This window comes from Sus scrofa, chromosome 6 (assembly GCF_000003025.6).
Source record: "Sus scrofa isolate TJ Tabasco breed Duroc chromosome 6, Sscrofa11.1, whole genome shotgun sequence".
Lineage (NCBI taxonomy): Eukaryota > Metazoa > Chordata > Mammalia > Artiodactyla > Suidae > Sus > Sus scrofa.
Genome location: NC_010448.4, coordinates 30,141,761 through 30,156,550, shown reverse-complemented (window position 1 = coordinate 30,156,550; position 14,790 = coordinate 30,141,761). Strand labels below are relative to the sequence as shown.

At 44.2% G+C, this 14,790-nt stretch overlaps 1 long non-coding RNA gene across 1 annotated transcript; it reads left to right on the top strand.

The window, feature by feature from the left end:
* On the top strand, positions 467 to 10,378 carry LOC110260951. The gene is made up of 2 exons (XR_002344582.1): positions 467 to 700; positions 6,262 to 10,378. It is a non-coding gene; the product is annotated as an uncharacterized LOC110260951 (long non-coding RNA).

Here is a 14,790-nt window from a genome sequence, read left to right as displayed (position 1 = left end):
TGGCTGACATTCTCATAATTAAATAGTGTTAATAATAAAGCTTTTGCAGATTTTAAACAAACTGGCACCGAGGTGGAACAGTTTGCCGTATTTCATTTAGAGACCACAGCAATTAGCCCTTAATGAATAGTACACAGCTCCGTAGAAAGGGGTCACTTTTCCCCGTTGTTTATTTGCCAAATCACAGAAGGGGACGTTTTCATTCTGCTGATTGAAAATAATTCTCGGGATTTCTCCTGAAAGCCCCTTAAGTAATTGCATTGTGAAACTTAAAAATAAATACATAAAAACAAAGGGGAAGAACATTAATTGCTTTTAATATCTCCGGTCTAATTTCAGCAAAGCTTAGCACCCTAATAGCTGGGGATCTCAGGCCATACAACAATGGATCAAAAATAGAAGGCTCATCATGGTGGATATATTTAGAGGCTGATGCTTTTCTTTTGTAACTTTAGGAGAGATTTGTTCCCAGGCACACTGTTACTCTCTCTGTGAACTGACACAGGGGGTGTTTCTACAGAGGACTCACGGGGTGGGGTCACTCTGAAGCCCTTGCCAAAGGAAAATGACAATGATTATCCTGAGGATGAGATGAGAAAGAGCTGCTCCACGGTCAAGGTTGTGAACGACAAAGGAACGGTTATCCTTTTATGGTCTTCCTCCAAGCTTTTGAGGACAACGATAAATTATTTTTAAAAAGGTAGGTGGGCTCTAGAACTATTTTCCACACCTGAAATTATTATTTCCTATCTCTGAGACTCAATTTTCTTATCTGCACGCTCCACAGAGAAAGGAGAGGCAGGAAATATTGACTTTGCTGGATAAATCCTAACGTCACCTGGATGCTGTTCAGCATTCCGAGTCCCGGTTTCCACTGAATTGCAATTTCCAAGGAAAGGGCTTAGCAATCCCCCCCCACTTTGTGAAAGCATGCTAAGGGGTACAGGTATCCCCCACTATTCTAAAGTTATACCACCATACTACCTCTCCTTTAGGTACTAACTACATTAGTACCTGTTTTCACTAGCCAAAAGAAATTCAAAGAGGGCTTTTAGATTTACCAAAAAAAAAAAAGTGAGAAGTGAAAATAGCGGTCAGGCTTTGTTTTGCAGGAGGCTTTGTAGAGGCACCCAGAATGGCAAGAGCTCCTTCCCAGGAACTACACGTAGCATCTCAGCCTCAAGCTGCCAGTTTGAACAGTGTCTGTGAGCATCTGTGCTTTGTCTTGATGTATTTTGTGCATCTGTTAGCAAGATGTGTCACGACATAATGGCTTCTTCATTTTATGCCCTTTCAGCTTAAGAGAAGTTTTCATAGAAATGTGGTACTTTCGGACAGCAGGGCAATCTGTATCTGGGAAGTTTGCTAAACACTTGCAGATCTTTGGGGCCTCCTTTCCAGATCCACAGCTGTTCACAGACTCAGGGCGAGCCTGGCTGTGAAGCAGTGCATTGTGGGGAAAAGCAGGGGCTTCCTACATGGGGCCACTTGAGGAATCAGGGGTCCTCAGCCTGAGAAAGCTCTTCCAACCAGCCAACCGCAGTGTACAAATGTTCCCATTAAGATCACAATTCACCCTTCATGTGATGGCAGAAGGAGCAGGCATTATGCTGAAGCAACTTTCTAGACCTAAGATGGAGCAACTCTTGCCTAGGGTGCCAGGTCAGCAGAGCGAAACTCAGACAACTTCTGTGTTCCCATAAAGCCTCTGCTTGACCAGAAGCACAGGCTATCCGGTCAGCCAGCACCCAGATGCCAAGCCGACTCGGGCTCTATACTTAATTGCTTGTTCCTTTTCTGTTTTCAGTCTCTTCCTTGTTCCTTATTTTTTACCGTATAAAAGCTCCCTGCCTTCCACACCATTCTGCAGTTCTCTGGACCCTTGGGGGCAGAGACGCCCACTTCATGGAGTGTTCAAGTTTGTTTGTTTCACCTAAAAGCTCTTCTTTGATCACTTTTAACAGTTATAAGGAGCAGGACCAAAGAAAAGTAAGTTTTAACACGGATTGGGTGGAAGGTCAGCTGAGGATGGGAGAGGCAGAGGCCCCACAAGGGGATAGAGGCTCAGTAGGGGCCGGTGCAAAGGCAGACAATTAGAATGTCACATATGCACCCCTTTCTGTGCCCTAAGTCCTTTCCAGGTCTCAGAGTGCCCAGCTAGAGGATGCAGTGGTTGAACTAGACACCAAAGGCCCCTTCAGGTTCTGATGTCACAGCTCAAAACACTTGGCAGCTTTGCTGGGCTGGTCCTGACTTCTGCTTAGATAGTCTAACCAACTTCTGCTTTGCAGTGGGAGCCTGGGTAAAGCGCCTTGGTTTGGCCTTCTAGTGAATTCCAGATGGGTATCATGGGAGCAATCCTCATCCAGGATGGCCAGTGCTAACTTTACTTCCAGGTTGTTTAGGATCTGAATGGCCTCTTTTTTATTTTATTTTATTTTATTTTATTTTATTTTATTTTATTTTATTTTATTTTATTTTATTTTATTTTATTTTTTGGCCATGCCTGGGGCCCGGGGAAGTTCCTGGGCCAGGGACTGATCCCGAGCCACAGCAGGACATGCTGGATCTTTAACCCACTGAGCCGCCAGGGAACTCCCTGAACAATTTTAAAGACTGAAAAATAAAGCTGTTCTGTTTTTTTTTGTTTTCAATATCCTGCTCTTTGTAGATGAGGAAAAATTAAGCACAGCTTGATACAAATGCCAGTCATCAGAAACCAGCCCATTTTAAAATATTTTATTTTATTTTATCTTTTTGTCTTTTTAGGGCACGTGTGGCATATGGAGGTTCCCAGGCTAGGGGTCAGTTGGAGCTGTAGCCGCTGGCCTACCCTACAACCACAGCAACTCGGAATCCAAGCCTCGTCTGTGACGTACACCACAGCTCACAGCAACACCGGATCCTTAACCCACTGAGCTAGGCCTGGGATCAAACCCGAGTCCTCATGGATCCTAGTCAGGTTCATTAACCACTGAGCTATGAGGGGAACTCCTATTTTTAAACATTTTAATCTTTTAGTATCATTTAACCTTTTTCCCAGCCCTCTTGCAAATGCAGTGGTAGAACATATAACCCAGAGTGCTTAGTCCCTTATTTGGCACACAGCAAGTTTTCAGTATGTGTTTGGAGAATTAGTTGATATGTTAATAAGTTATATAGACATCACTGTGCTAAATACTTCCATGTATTTTGTCTTTTAATCTTCATCATCATCCTCAGAGGTATTTAGGTATGAGGTAGCATCTAACTATGGTTTTGATTTGCATTTCTCCAGTGATTAGGAATATTGAGCATCCTTCCATGTGTTTGGCCATTTGTATATCTCCTTTGGAAAAATATCTATTCAAATCTTTTTAGCTTTTTTGATTTTTTTTTCTGTTGTTGAGTTGTGGGAGTTCTTTATATATTCTGGGTATTAATCCTTTATCAGATATATTATTGCCGTCTATGGGTTATGTTTTCACTCTGCTGATGGTGTCTTGTGATGCACTGATGTTTTGATAGTTTAATTTTTCTATTTTTTTCTTTTGTTGTACTACAAGAGCTTGAGTGATTCTGACGTAGCCAAATTTGGGAACCCTAAATTTGGTCCATAGTCTAAACATTTTTTTATTTAAACCCTCACCTCCCTCTTTTTTCGCTTTTTCCAAGTGAAGACTCACCCGGGGTTGGGGGGGAGGAATCTATTTTTAAAAGAAAGAATTTTTTTTTAATTTTTTGTTTTTTATTAAATTGTAGTTGATTTACAGTGTTGTTCCAATTTCTGCTGTATAGCAAAGTTACCCAGTCGTGTGTGTATGTGTATAGATACAGATATATACACATTCCTTTTATCATGCAATTGTCCATCAGATTCTATCCCAAGAGACTGGATATAGTTCCCTGTGCTGTACAGTAGGATCTCATTGCTTAAACATTCTAAATGCAGCAGTTTGCATCTACGAACCCCAAACTCCTAGTCCATCCCACTCCCTCCCCAACCCCCTTGGCTACCGAGTCCATTAAAAGAGAGAACTTCTTGGATGAACAGTTCTCTTCCAAATGAGTACCTGATCCCTGGTCTCCCGATTCCCCCAGCAATATCTTCAGAAGAACTTCCACAGGTTTAAACAGCATTGATCTAGTGATCTAACTCCCCACCACCACCTTTTAAAATGGGGACACTGGGTCCTAGCAAAGGAAAATGCGTTTCTAGCTTGATTCCTGGCTGATCAAGGTGACCATATAATGTGAAAAAATCAACAAAGAAGATGTTTGTGTGTACAGGGAGCTTTGAAATAAAAGCACAATGCAAAGGTAAAAATAAGACAAGTTTGCCATCTCTTAATGCAAAAGATCACTCAAGTTTAACTAGGTAATTAATTAATTCACAAGTCAATCCGAAGTAAGAGCAATTACTAAACAATGACAAATGATAAGGAATAAACCCTAAGGTAGGTGATGATCAAGAAGATGAAACAGTTTTAGCTTGGAATCCTATTACAATTCTATTTCAATATAAATAAGCTGACACCAGAAGCAAACGATTAACCCCAAAGCCACTGGCTGTTCATTAGCTAAGGAATAATTTTACATTTCATTATTATTTGTGTTGGCTAAATTTCCATTAAAGCCAATTTAGTAAACTGGCCTTCTGATGGGCTTGAAATTAAAAGGAGGAAGAGAAGGCAGGGAGGGGACAAAACAGAGGGCATCATTTGAGCATCTAGGGACGAGAAACTCATGGGGGCAGATTGCCACTTTAATTAAAATAATGTCTCAATTCACTTTGAAAATGAGCCTCCGGAAAGTGCCTGGGAAATTTTCCCTGGCCAGAGTGTCTGGCTCATTCATGCAGTGGGTGATTTCTGTTGCCAGGGTTTCTGATTGAATGGAGGAATGGCCGGCTCATTCCCGGGTCAACTCCTCACATCCCCAGCTGAGCAGTCTTCAGGAGGAGAGAAAGGGCTCCTCAAATGCTTGTCCCAGAGCCTGGGCAGAGAAGTCCCTGCTTCATTCTTTGGGCCAGGATGCAGGCTTAAGGATTTTTATGTAACATAAAAATGAGAGGAAACTTCCCAGTGTAGCTTAGTAGTAATGAACCCAACTGGTATCCATGAGGATTCGGGTTCCATCCCTGACCTTGTTCACTGGATTAAGGATCCAGCATTGCCATGAGCTGTGGTGTAGATGCAAATGCAGCTCAGATTCCTTGCCTTACCGCAGCTGTGGCTGTGGCATAGGCTGGCAGCTGCAGCTCCGATTCAACCCCTAGCCTGGGAACTTCCATATGCCACAGGGGCAGCCCTATACAAAAGCAAAAGAAAAAAAAAAGTGAGCAAAAGACTAATGGCCTAGCTCACATTTAAAGAGTACTCGCTTTCGCCAAGCCCCATGCTAAGTACTTTCATGAATGAACTTTTTTTTTTTTTTTTCTTTTTGCTATTTCTTGGGCCGCTCCCACGGCATATGGAGGTTCCCAGGCTAGGGGTCGAATCGGAGCTGTAGCTGCCAGCCTATGCCAGAGCCACAGCAACTCGGGATCCGAGCCACGTCTGCAACCTACACCACAGCTCACGGCAACGCCGGATCGTTAACCCACTGAGGAAGGGCAGGGATCGAACCCGCAACCTCATGGTTCCTAGTCGGATTCGTTAACCACTGCGCCATGACGGGAACTCCTCATGAATGAACTCTTAATTCTCCCAACTCCTGTAAGGAGGTAGATCCTGTTATTATTCCCATTTTACAGATGTGAAATCTGGGACACAAGATGAGAAACTGATATTACTCAGCAAAGATGGCACAGAACAGGGATTCAAACTCATGTCATTTATTCAAGGGCTGTGTGCTTAATCACAAGGCTGTACAGTCTCTTGATAAAATTATGAAACCACTTTGTGCTAAGTCCAACAACCAACTGAGTACAGGGTGTATAGTGAGTTGTTAGGGAAGGCAAAGCTGCAAAGCTGAGTCAGGGACAATTTAGGGGGGCTTAGAATGCCAGGCCCCGGGGTTTGAACTTGATTCTTTGAGGTTTCAGAGAATGCAATGCCCAGACCACTGGGAGGGAGTCCATAAACAGGCTTTAAAATAATATTTAGTAGTTACGTATATGTTTTAAGTTTATTAGAAATATATTCAGTTTGCATATACAATCAAGTGGAAAAGAGAACACATAAAGAACAAAGGAAATTTTATTTAACACTTTACATATTCTCCTACTATGTGTCAGGCATTATTCTAAGTGCTTTGCATTTTAACTCTTTTAATTCTTAGAGCAACTCTATAAGGCGGGTACTATTATCCACCTCACTTACAAATGAGGAAACCGAGGCAAACAGGTTAACTTAGATCTCACAGCCAGCAGACGGCAGAGCCGGGATGGGAACCCGGATGTTTGTCTCCAGCCTGTGCTCTTCGCAATGATGCTAAGTGATGAAGAGTCGAGGAGGGAGGGCATCTGCTCCAGGTGATGTGCTCCAGAATGACCTCTTCGAGGACTGCCAGGAGGCGTGGCGCAGAAGCTGACTCCACGCCTGTGAGAGGCACTGGCAGCAAACTGGCACTTCTTAGCCAACAAGGCAGGATTCCCAGCACATTTCAAGGATCAGGTGTCCACGTCAGAAACCAACCCAGCTCTAAGTGCCCCAAAATCACGTTGCGGGGAGTGGTGCTTTTGTGCTCATGTGCCTGGACCACTTATGCACCTGCTCTGGAAGCCCGAAGCCCCCAGGACTGCCCAGACCCCCTGCTTTGGGATGTGGTAGAAGAAACCAGAGTCTGGTTTTGGATGCTCTCAGGCAGGAAGTATTATGCATCCAGAGGAGGCCTAATCGCGCCGCCACCCCTGACCTACGAGGAGAGCTCTTGAAGCCTGACTCACCACCAAGCCCTGGAGCAGGACTGGAGACCGCCTCTCCCTGCACATCTGCGCCTCTTCCGTCTCCATCGGAACCCTATGGCTGGTGAGTTCCTTAAGGGACCACTCTCATCAAGAATGCCCACTCCCACCTCGATCCACCTGCTTTACCAAAAGCCTCCCTAAGGCAGAAGCGGTGCCCTGCACCCCACTCCAGTCCCGCATGGCCACCCAAAGTGTTTGATGCCTGATCCAGGATAGGAGATGGTCAGCAGCCCAGCTCTGCCCCCACCAGCTTTCTGCCTCTACATGGCCCTGGGCGAGCCCGGTCACCACTTTGTACCCATTCTCTTCATTTGAAAAGGAGGAACTGAGAGCAGATCCAAGTCACGTGACTATGTTAGGGGAGGGGGTTACCTAGATAATGTATCGAAAATGTTTAGCCCAGTGCTGGGCACCTATTACATACTAGATAAATGAGAGCTATGACTCCTAATAATATTAATACAAGTTTCTAGTTTGACGGCCCAGACCTGGAGTGTGGAAACATGCAAGCATCATTTACAAGTCCTCCAGTCTTGCCTGCGTTGGGTTTGGCACCAAGGAACCACCACAACCTCTGAGAGCTGAGGCCGTCTTCCCTTTGTTAGATCCTCTGCTTTCCCTTCTGGCCTGGACAAGCCCTCCCTGCTTTACCTAATAGGAGGAGCAAGTCTTTGCCAGAAGAGAGGGAGACATCCTTCGAAAGGCATCTAAAACGTTGCCATTTATGGTGCAGAGTGAAGGCCATAGCTACTCTTTCAATGACACATGCACAAAAGCTCTTGTTATGGACACAAATAAGAAAAGGGAACCCTTCGCCTGGTGTAATTCACTTCATTTATTGACCAGAGTTCTCTCCCCCAACCCCGATTCCTTTGCATTTGTCAGCGGTTCAGAGACCCCTGGCATTCAGCATGATTTGTAATGTAAATTATATAATTGTACTTTCACATATTTTAACATCAAATGAAATGATTGACTACAGAATCGGAGCTGTCTACAGGTGGGGGTCAATTACCATCTGAATAATCACAGTGCCACACAAGAATAGCATAGCCGCTGAGCGTGACATATTTTTATCTCTATGCATTTCAATGAAGTCAGGCTGGTACATAAAAGGTTATCACCTAGGAAACATATTTTCCTAAGCACAAGTTAAACATGCAAGTGAGATCAGCAAAGATATTCAATTTAGCCAGTCAACCCTAACCTATTAATATTTTAACAAAATCCAGTGAGGATAATTTTTTTCTTTGATCCCATTTCATGTGAGCAGCCTGGAAAGGGAAGAAAAATTAAAAACAAAATAGTCAAGCATACAGAATGAGGTTATGTATTAAGTGGGCTATTTAATGTTTCTGGCATTTCATAGCCCAGGGGAAAGTGTGGATGGATTTAACCATCAAGAGCTGTGTTCCCTTGGCCACAAAGTTCGAGAAACATAAAATAATCTATACTTCCAAGCTGACAAATCGTACCTGACACCCAGCTTCATCTCACCGGGACTCCGGAGATCAGCATTAATCATATGTTACAGGGAGTAAAAAGAAAAGTAAATCACGCCACACTGAAAAGTGAGATGGAAGGTCTTCAGGCAAGGATTTTAATCAATAATATGTGGGATGATAACCAGAAGCTATTGTTTTAATCTTCCAATATGAAAAGAAATGAATGCAAAACACAAAGCTACTGAGAGCAGAAGCGGCTTCCATGATGCCTTGTAAGAACTGAAAACAATTTGGCAGCTCAACTTCCCGTCTTGATGCATGACCACACATACACACACACACACACACACACACGATTTCTTTTTAATGGGAAGGAGTCAGGTGCATCCTTGAAGTTGCTTGTGTCTGGAGCCATTGCTTTTGCCCAGGTCCTGGGTCCCAAGCTAAGCTTTGCTCTGTTCTCCCTGTTCAGCCAATGTCTACTAGTTTGGCACTTCCAGCTTCCATTTCTGCCCCTGCTAAGAGATGCTTCTCTCCTAAATTCTCAGTCCCTGTGGCTTGGGTCGTGTTGGCTTCCCCAGCGGTTCTAGGGAAAGAGGTGTTTCTGTCCTGGCATCACTGATTTATTAGTTAATTAATTAATTCACGATTAACTAGTTCTGGGATGAGTGGGAGATTCATTAGAGCCCACGAGATGCAGCCTTGGGTGTTCTTGGCTGTACTCTTATGAAAGAGGCTGATATGGGTTGAACTGTATCCTCCTCAAAATACATGTGTTGAAGGCCTAACTCTAAATACCCGAGAACATGAGCTTTTGGGAGAACAGGACCATTGCAAATCTGATTCGTTAAGATGAAATCATACTGGGGTAAGTGGGACTCCTGATACAAAGCAATTAGCATCCTCATAAAGAGAAAATTTGGACCCAGACAGATACACACATAGGGAGATGCCAGGTAAAGACGAAGAGCTCTGGGTGAGGCTTTTACAAACCAGAGAACTGCAATTATGTCCAGCAAACTGCCAGAAGCTAGGGAGAGGCATGGAACAGATTCCTCTGGCCCTGGTGACATTTTGATCTCAAAATTCTAGTCTCCAGAACCGTGAGACTATTTCTATTATTTATGCCCCTCAATTTCCATCCAGAGTTTTTTCAGGCAGCCCTAGCAATTTAATAGAGAGGCCCCCTCTCTTTTATTCCCATGTACTAGGAACTTTGAAAATTTAAGTTTGGTCTATGCTATGCTCTGAATGTGTTCTCCCAAAATTCATCTGTTAGAATCCTAACCCTGACAGATGGTAGTATGAGGAGGCCTTTGGGAGGTGCTTAAGCCATAAAGGTGGAGCCCTCGTGAATAGGATTAGCATCCTATAAAAGAGGCCCCCCGAGAGATCCTTAGCCCCTTCCACCACGTGAGGCCACAATGAGAAGTCTGTGACCTGGAAGAGATCCCTCACCCAAGCACGCCGGCTCTCTCATGTCGGACTTACAGCCTCCAGAACCATGAGAAATACATTCCTGTTGTTTGTAAGCCACCCCGTCTGTGGCATTTTGTTATAGCCGCCCAAATGGACGGAGACAGCACGGCTGGCGTTTATCTTACCCAGCAGTGGAGCCAACAACTGCAAAGCTGAGCGCCTACTTACAGAGAAACCTACACCTCAGGCAGATATTTCCTGGGTCCCTGGGTCCATCCATACCTGAGGTTTTATCCCCAATTTTGTGATTATGTGAGCTATTAAATTCCCATTTTTACTTAAGCTACTTACAATTGAATTTTCATCACTTACAACTGAAGGAATCCTAAATGGTTTATTCTGAAAGCAGTCAGTGTGCTCTTAGGATGAATTAGTAGACCAGAAGTCTTCAGAAAAAAGGACATGTTCTTGTCAATTAGACCACAGGAAGGTGGCATTCAGTTTGAGGCATCACACGTTCAAGAGGGATAAACATGGGCAGAGTGTTTGGGTGGTGAAAGACCCGGGCTGTGAATGACAGGAGGTATAAAGGATGCTTGTCCTAGGCCAAAAAAAAAAAAAAAAACTTTATAGAAAACATGATAGATGTCCTCAAATATCCACAGGAATGACCATTAAAGGAAAAAATTGAGATTTAATCCCACTCCCTGAGGATAGAACTAGGAAGCCATGGAAAGACAGAAATAAAACAGTGATTTTTCTAATTTTCTGCTCCCAACTGCCAGAAAAAGTAGAGACATGGCCCTGAAAGCAGTGAGTGCCCTGTCACAGGAGGTGTCCCAGTAACAGAGGGGAACTGGCCTGACAGGTACCCATTGAATGGACAGACTGGCTGGATGACCTTTAAGTCCTTCTGGTTTTGACTTTTAGTTTATATATATATTATAAATTGTTACGATGCAGTTTGAAGCTTTCATCCAGCTTGTGCCTTAACTGCCAATTGATTTCAAGTACTGGGTGTGCCTGGCATGGACCACATATAACAAATCTAGAGCCAGGCTGATTATAACTTTTTTTTTTTTGTCTTTTGTCTTTTGAGGGCATATGGAGGTTCCCAGGCCTACGCCACAGCCACAGCAATGCCAGATCTGAGCCACGGCTGCGACCTACACCACAGCTCACGGCAATGTCGGATCCCCAACCCACTGAGCGAGGCCAGGGATCGAACCCACAACCACATGCTTCCTAGTCAGATTTGTTTCTGCTGTGCCACACCGGAAACTCCTATAATTTTTTTTACAAAAACCCAAATGACTTGGATGTGTCCTTTCCCACCTGTGGACCTCAATTTCCCCCTCTGTACGATAAGGATATTGGGCCCGATGCACTATAAACATTCTTTTGACTGCAGCATGCCACAGTGTCATTTTTCCAACTCAGTCCTTTTTGCCTCGACTTCCATCCAGACCCTTGGGAAATCTTGGGCTCAGTCTGAACGCATGATATCAAACCCCCTTTTTTTCTTTTTTTTCTTTTTAGGATCACATCCTTGGCATATGGAAGTTCCCAGGCTAGGGGTCAAATCGGAGCTGTAGCTGGCAACCTACACCACAGCTCACAGCAACACCAGATCCTTAACCCACTGCGCGAGGCCAGGGATTGAACCATCACGGATACTAGTCAGGTTTGTTACAACTGAGCAATAATGGGAACTCCACACCACTCATCTTTGATTCAAGGAATGGTGGACACTGTGGATGTGGGGCTGTTGGTGACAGGGGGACCCAGAGCATGTTCATCTTCTCTTTGCTTGGATGACACTGCCCACTTCACAGCTGAGAACGGAGGAATGGTATTAAAGTTATAATCAGCCTGGCTCTAGATTTGTTATATGTGGTCCATGCCAGGCACAGCCTGTACTTGAAATCAATTGGCAGTTAAGGCACAAGCTGGATGAAAGCTTCAAACTGCATCATAACAAACTATGGCCTTTGGAATGGATAAGCAACGAGATCCTGCTGTGTCGTACAGGGAACTGTATCTAGTCACTTCTGATGGAGCATGATAATGGGAGAAAAAAGAATGTATATACGTATGTGTGACTGGGTCATCTTGCTGTACAGTAGAAACTTGCCAGAACACTGTAAACCAGCTATAACGGAAAAAAAAATCATTTTTAAAAATAAATAATTTTTTAATAAAAAATAAATCCTGAAATAGTCATACAAAAATAAATAAAAGTTAATTCCCATTATGGCAAAAAAAAAAAAATTACATCGTAAGCCCTCTCTAGTCTTCTTTTGGAAGATCCTGGGAGTTTGTGCTTAGGAGAAGGGAAGGTGGGATATTTATCTCACAGCCCCAGGTTGCCATCATCATCTGGATTGTTCTCTTTTATAGCCCTGGTCAGACTGCCAGGCCGTCAACTGCCAACTCAGTATAGGATTTAGACTGGATATTGCAAAAAAAAAAAAAAAAAAAAAAAAAAAAGCCTGGGCAGTATCAGAGAAAATATTCTTGCTTTGCCCAGGGTGGAGATGGACTGGGCCAACAGGGAAAAGAAATTTCTGTTCATAATCTGTAAAGAAATCCAGAGCAGACTGTGGAAGAGTTTCTATCCACTGGGCTGGGGCAGAAGCCTTAAGATTGTGCTCAGCAAGGCAAGTCCTAGCCATTCTGAAGGGACCGCACACGGCTCTCCACCGTTTTAACGTCTATTTATTGTCTTGGCCTGTTTAAGCTCTTCCTTGAAGCTAAATTCAATCAACAATCTTTTTTTGCATATAATTTTTATTAGTCAATTTCTGCCATACCTACAGCAAAGTAACTCAGTCATACATACATATACATTCCCCTTCTTCTTCTTCCTCTTTTTTTTTTTTGTCTTTTTAGGGCCACACAAGGGCATGTGGAAATTCCCAGGCTAGGGGTCAAACTGGAGCTGTAGCCACCAGCCTATGCCATAGCCACAATACCACCAGATCTGAGCTGCATCTGCAGCCTACACCACAGCTCACAGCAACGCCAGATCATTTAACCCACTGAGCAAGGCCAGAGATGGAAGCGGAGTCCTCATGGATACTAGTCAGGTTCCTTAACCACTGGACCGTGGGAACTCCAACATTCCCCTTCTTATATTATCTTCCATTAAGGTCTATCCCAAGAGACAGTTCCCTGTACTGCCCAGCGGGAGCTCATTGCTTATCTAAATGTCATAGCCTACATGCATATAATTTTTATATGCATGAACATGAATGCTGTTTAGAATATCCACAAGTTGCCATTATTTCGAGGGTGTCGCCTGCTTATAGTAACTTAACCCATTTCTCAGGTGGGAAAGTGTTCTTGGAGATGGAGGAAGTTACCGTGTTTTCTCAAAAGGATTAATTCTTTATGAAAAAAACGTTTTGATCACAAATTCTGAGGGTCTTTCACCTTAAAATAGTCTTACAGCTGAGGGCTCCCCTGAGTGAAAAACAAGTACAGGCTGGAAAACAAATTCCTAAGGTCATCTACTCTCAATATGAGTCCCTCATGCCTGCGTGGTGGGTCTGCAGCGTATGAGACCCAAGGTCACTGGCATCTCCCCACACGCCTACTAAAGAAGCACGGCTAGAATTACTGTTTTCAGTGTCCAGGTGGGAAAACGGAGGTTCAGAGAAATGTCTTGCCCAAGGCCACAGAGCTGATAACACAGGGTCATGCAGGGTTGGAATCCAGGTTTCCTGACTTGATTTCCACCAGGACTGGCAGTCTCTAAATATTAAAACCAGCAGGATTTTTTTTTTTTTTTTTTTCCTTTTTAGGGCTGCACCTGAGGCATATGGAAGTTCCCAGGTTAGGGTTGAATTGCAGCTTCAGCTGCTGGCCTACACCACAGCCACAGCAATGCTGGATCTTTAGCCCACTGAGTGAGGCCAGGGATCGAACCCAAGTCCTCATGGATACTAGTCAGGCTCTTAACCCGCTGAGCACAATGGGAACGCCGAGACCAGGAGGTATTTTAATGGCGAGAATTACCTGATTTTTTAGACACCTGTTTGCCAATTCCTTAGAGTACTGTTCTCAAACTGTGATCCCTGGACTGGCAACATCAGCATCACCCAGGAATTTGCCCGAAATTCAAGTTTCTGGGTCCCTCTCCTAGACTTTTGGAAGAGGGGCTAATAACCTGTGTTTCCAAGTCCTCCAGGGGAGCCTGCTGCACGCTCAGCTTACAGAGCCACCCCTATAGAAGTCGGTGGTGTTCTATGAGTTTGCTGAAAGGGCTGCTTCCAAATACGGGTCCAAAATTCAAACTCAGCACCTCTGAATTCCATTTAGCGCAGACCAGAGTCCAAAGCCTTGAAAAGCTCGTTATGATGCAAAGCTGCCTTCCTTGGCTCTGAGACCACGGAATAAAGACTCCCTCACACTCACGGAGAGGCCTGGCCCCAGAGTCTCTGCCAGTCACTCACCATTGGTGCAATATTGAGCCCAGCTCGGCCGTGCAGCTGATTATATTGTGGGGCAGGGTGACCAGTGACTCTAATCCTGTAATCTTTGGAAAACAAAGAGCCAAAGTCTCCTGGATGTCTGGGGTAAGCAGAGGAGGCCCGGGGGGTTCCGGTTTCATCTGTATTATGCCAAACGGACTATGAATGTGTCTGTATGTGCCTTCCACTCCCCACGCTTGCTCCCTCTTGGATTTAAGCATTTTTCTGAGGGATGTATTAATATGCAAAGAAAACAAACATCACCAGAAAGATGGAAAGTACAAAGAGTTAGTGATTATTAAAGTTGGGAAAGCAGGAAAGGGTTCTTTTCCCCAGGCTCAGATGGACTCTGAGGTCCACCAAAAAAGCCGGCTGCTGTGGAGAGGATTCCAATGCCCCAGCTCACCAGGCTCTCTGGTGGTGCAATGATCTGGCACCAAAAAAAAAAAAATCAATTTACCGGAACTGCTGCTACAAATAACGCCAGACCAAAGGGAAGGAATGGCAGTGGCTTCAAAAGGCCGGGCGATTTAGGACAAAGATGAAAATCACATGCAAGGAT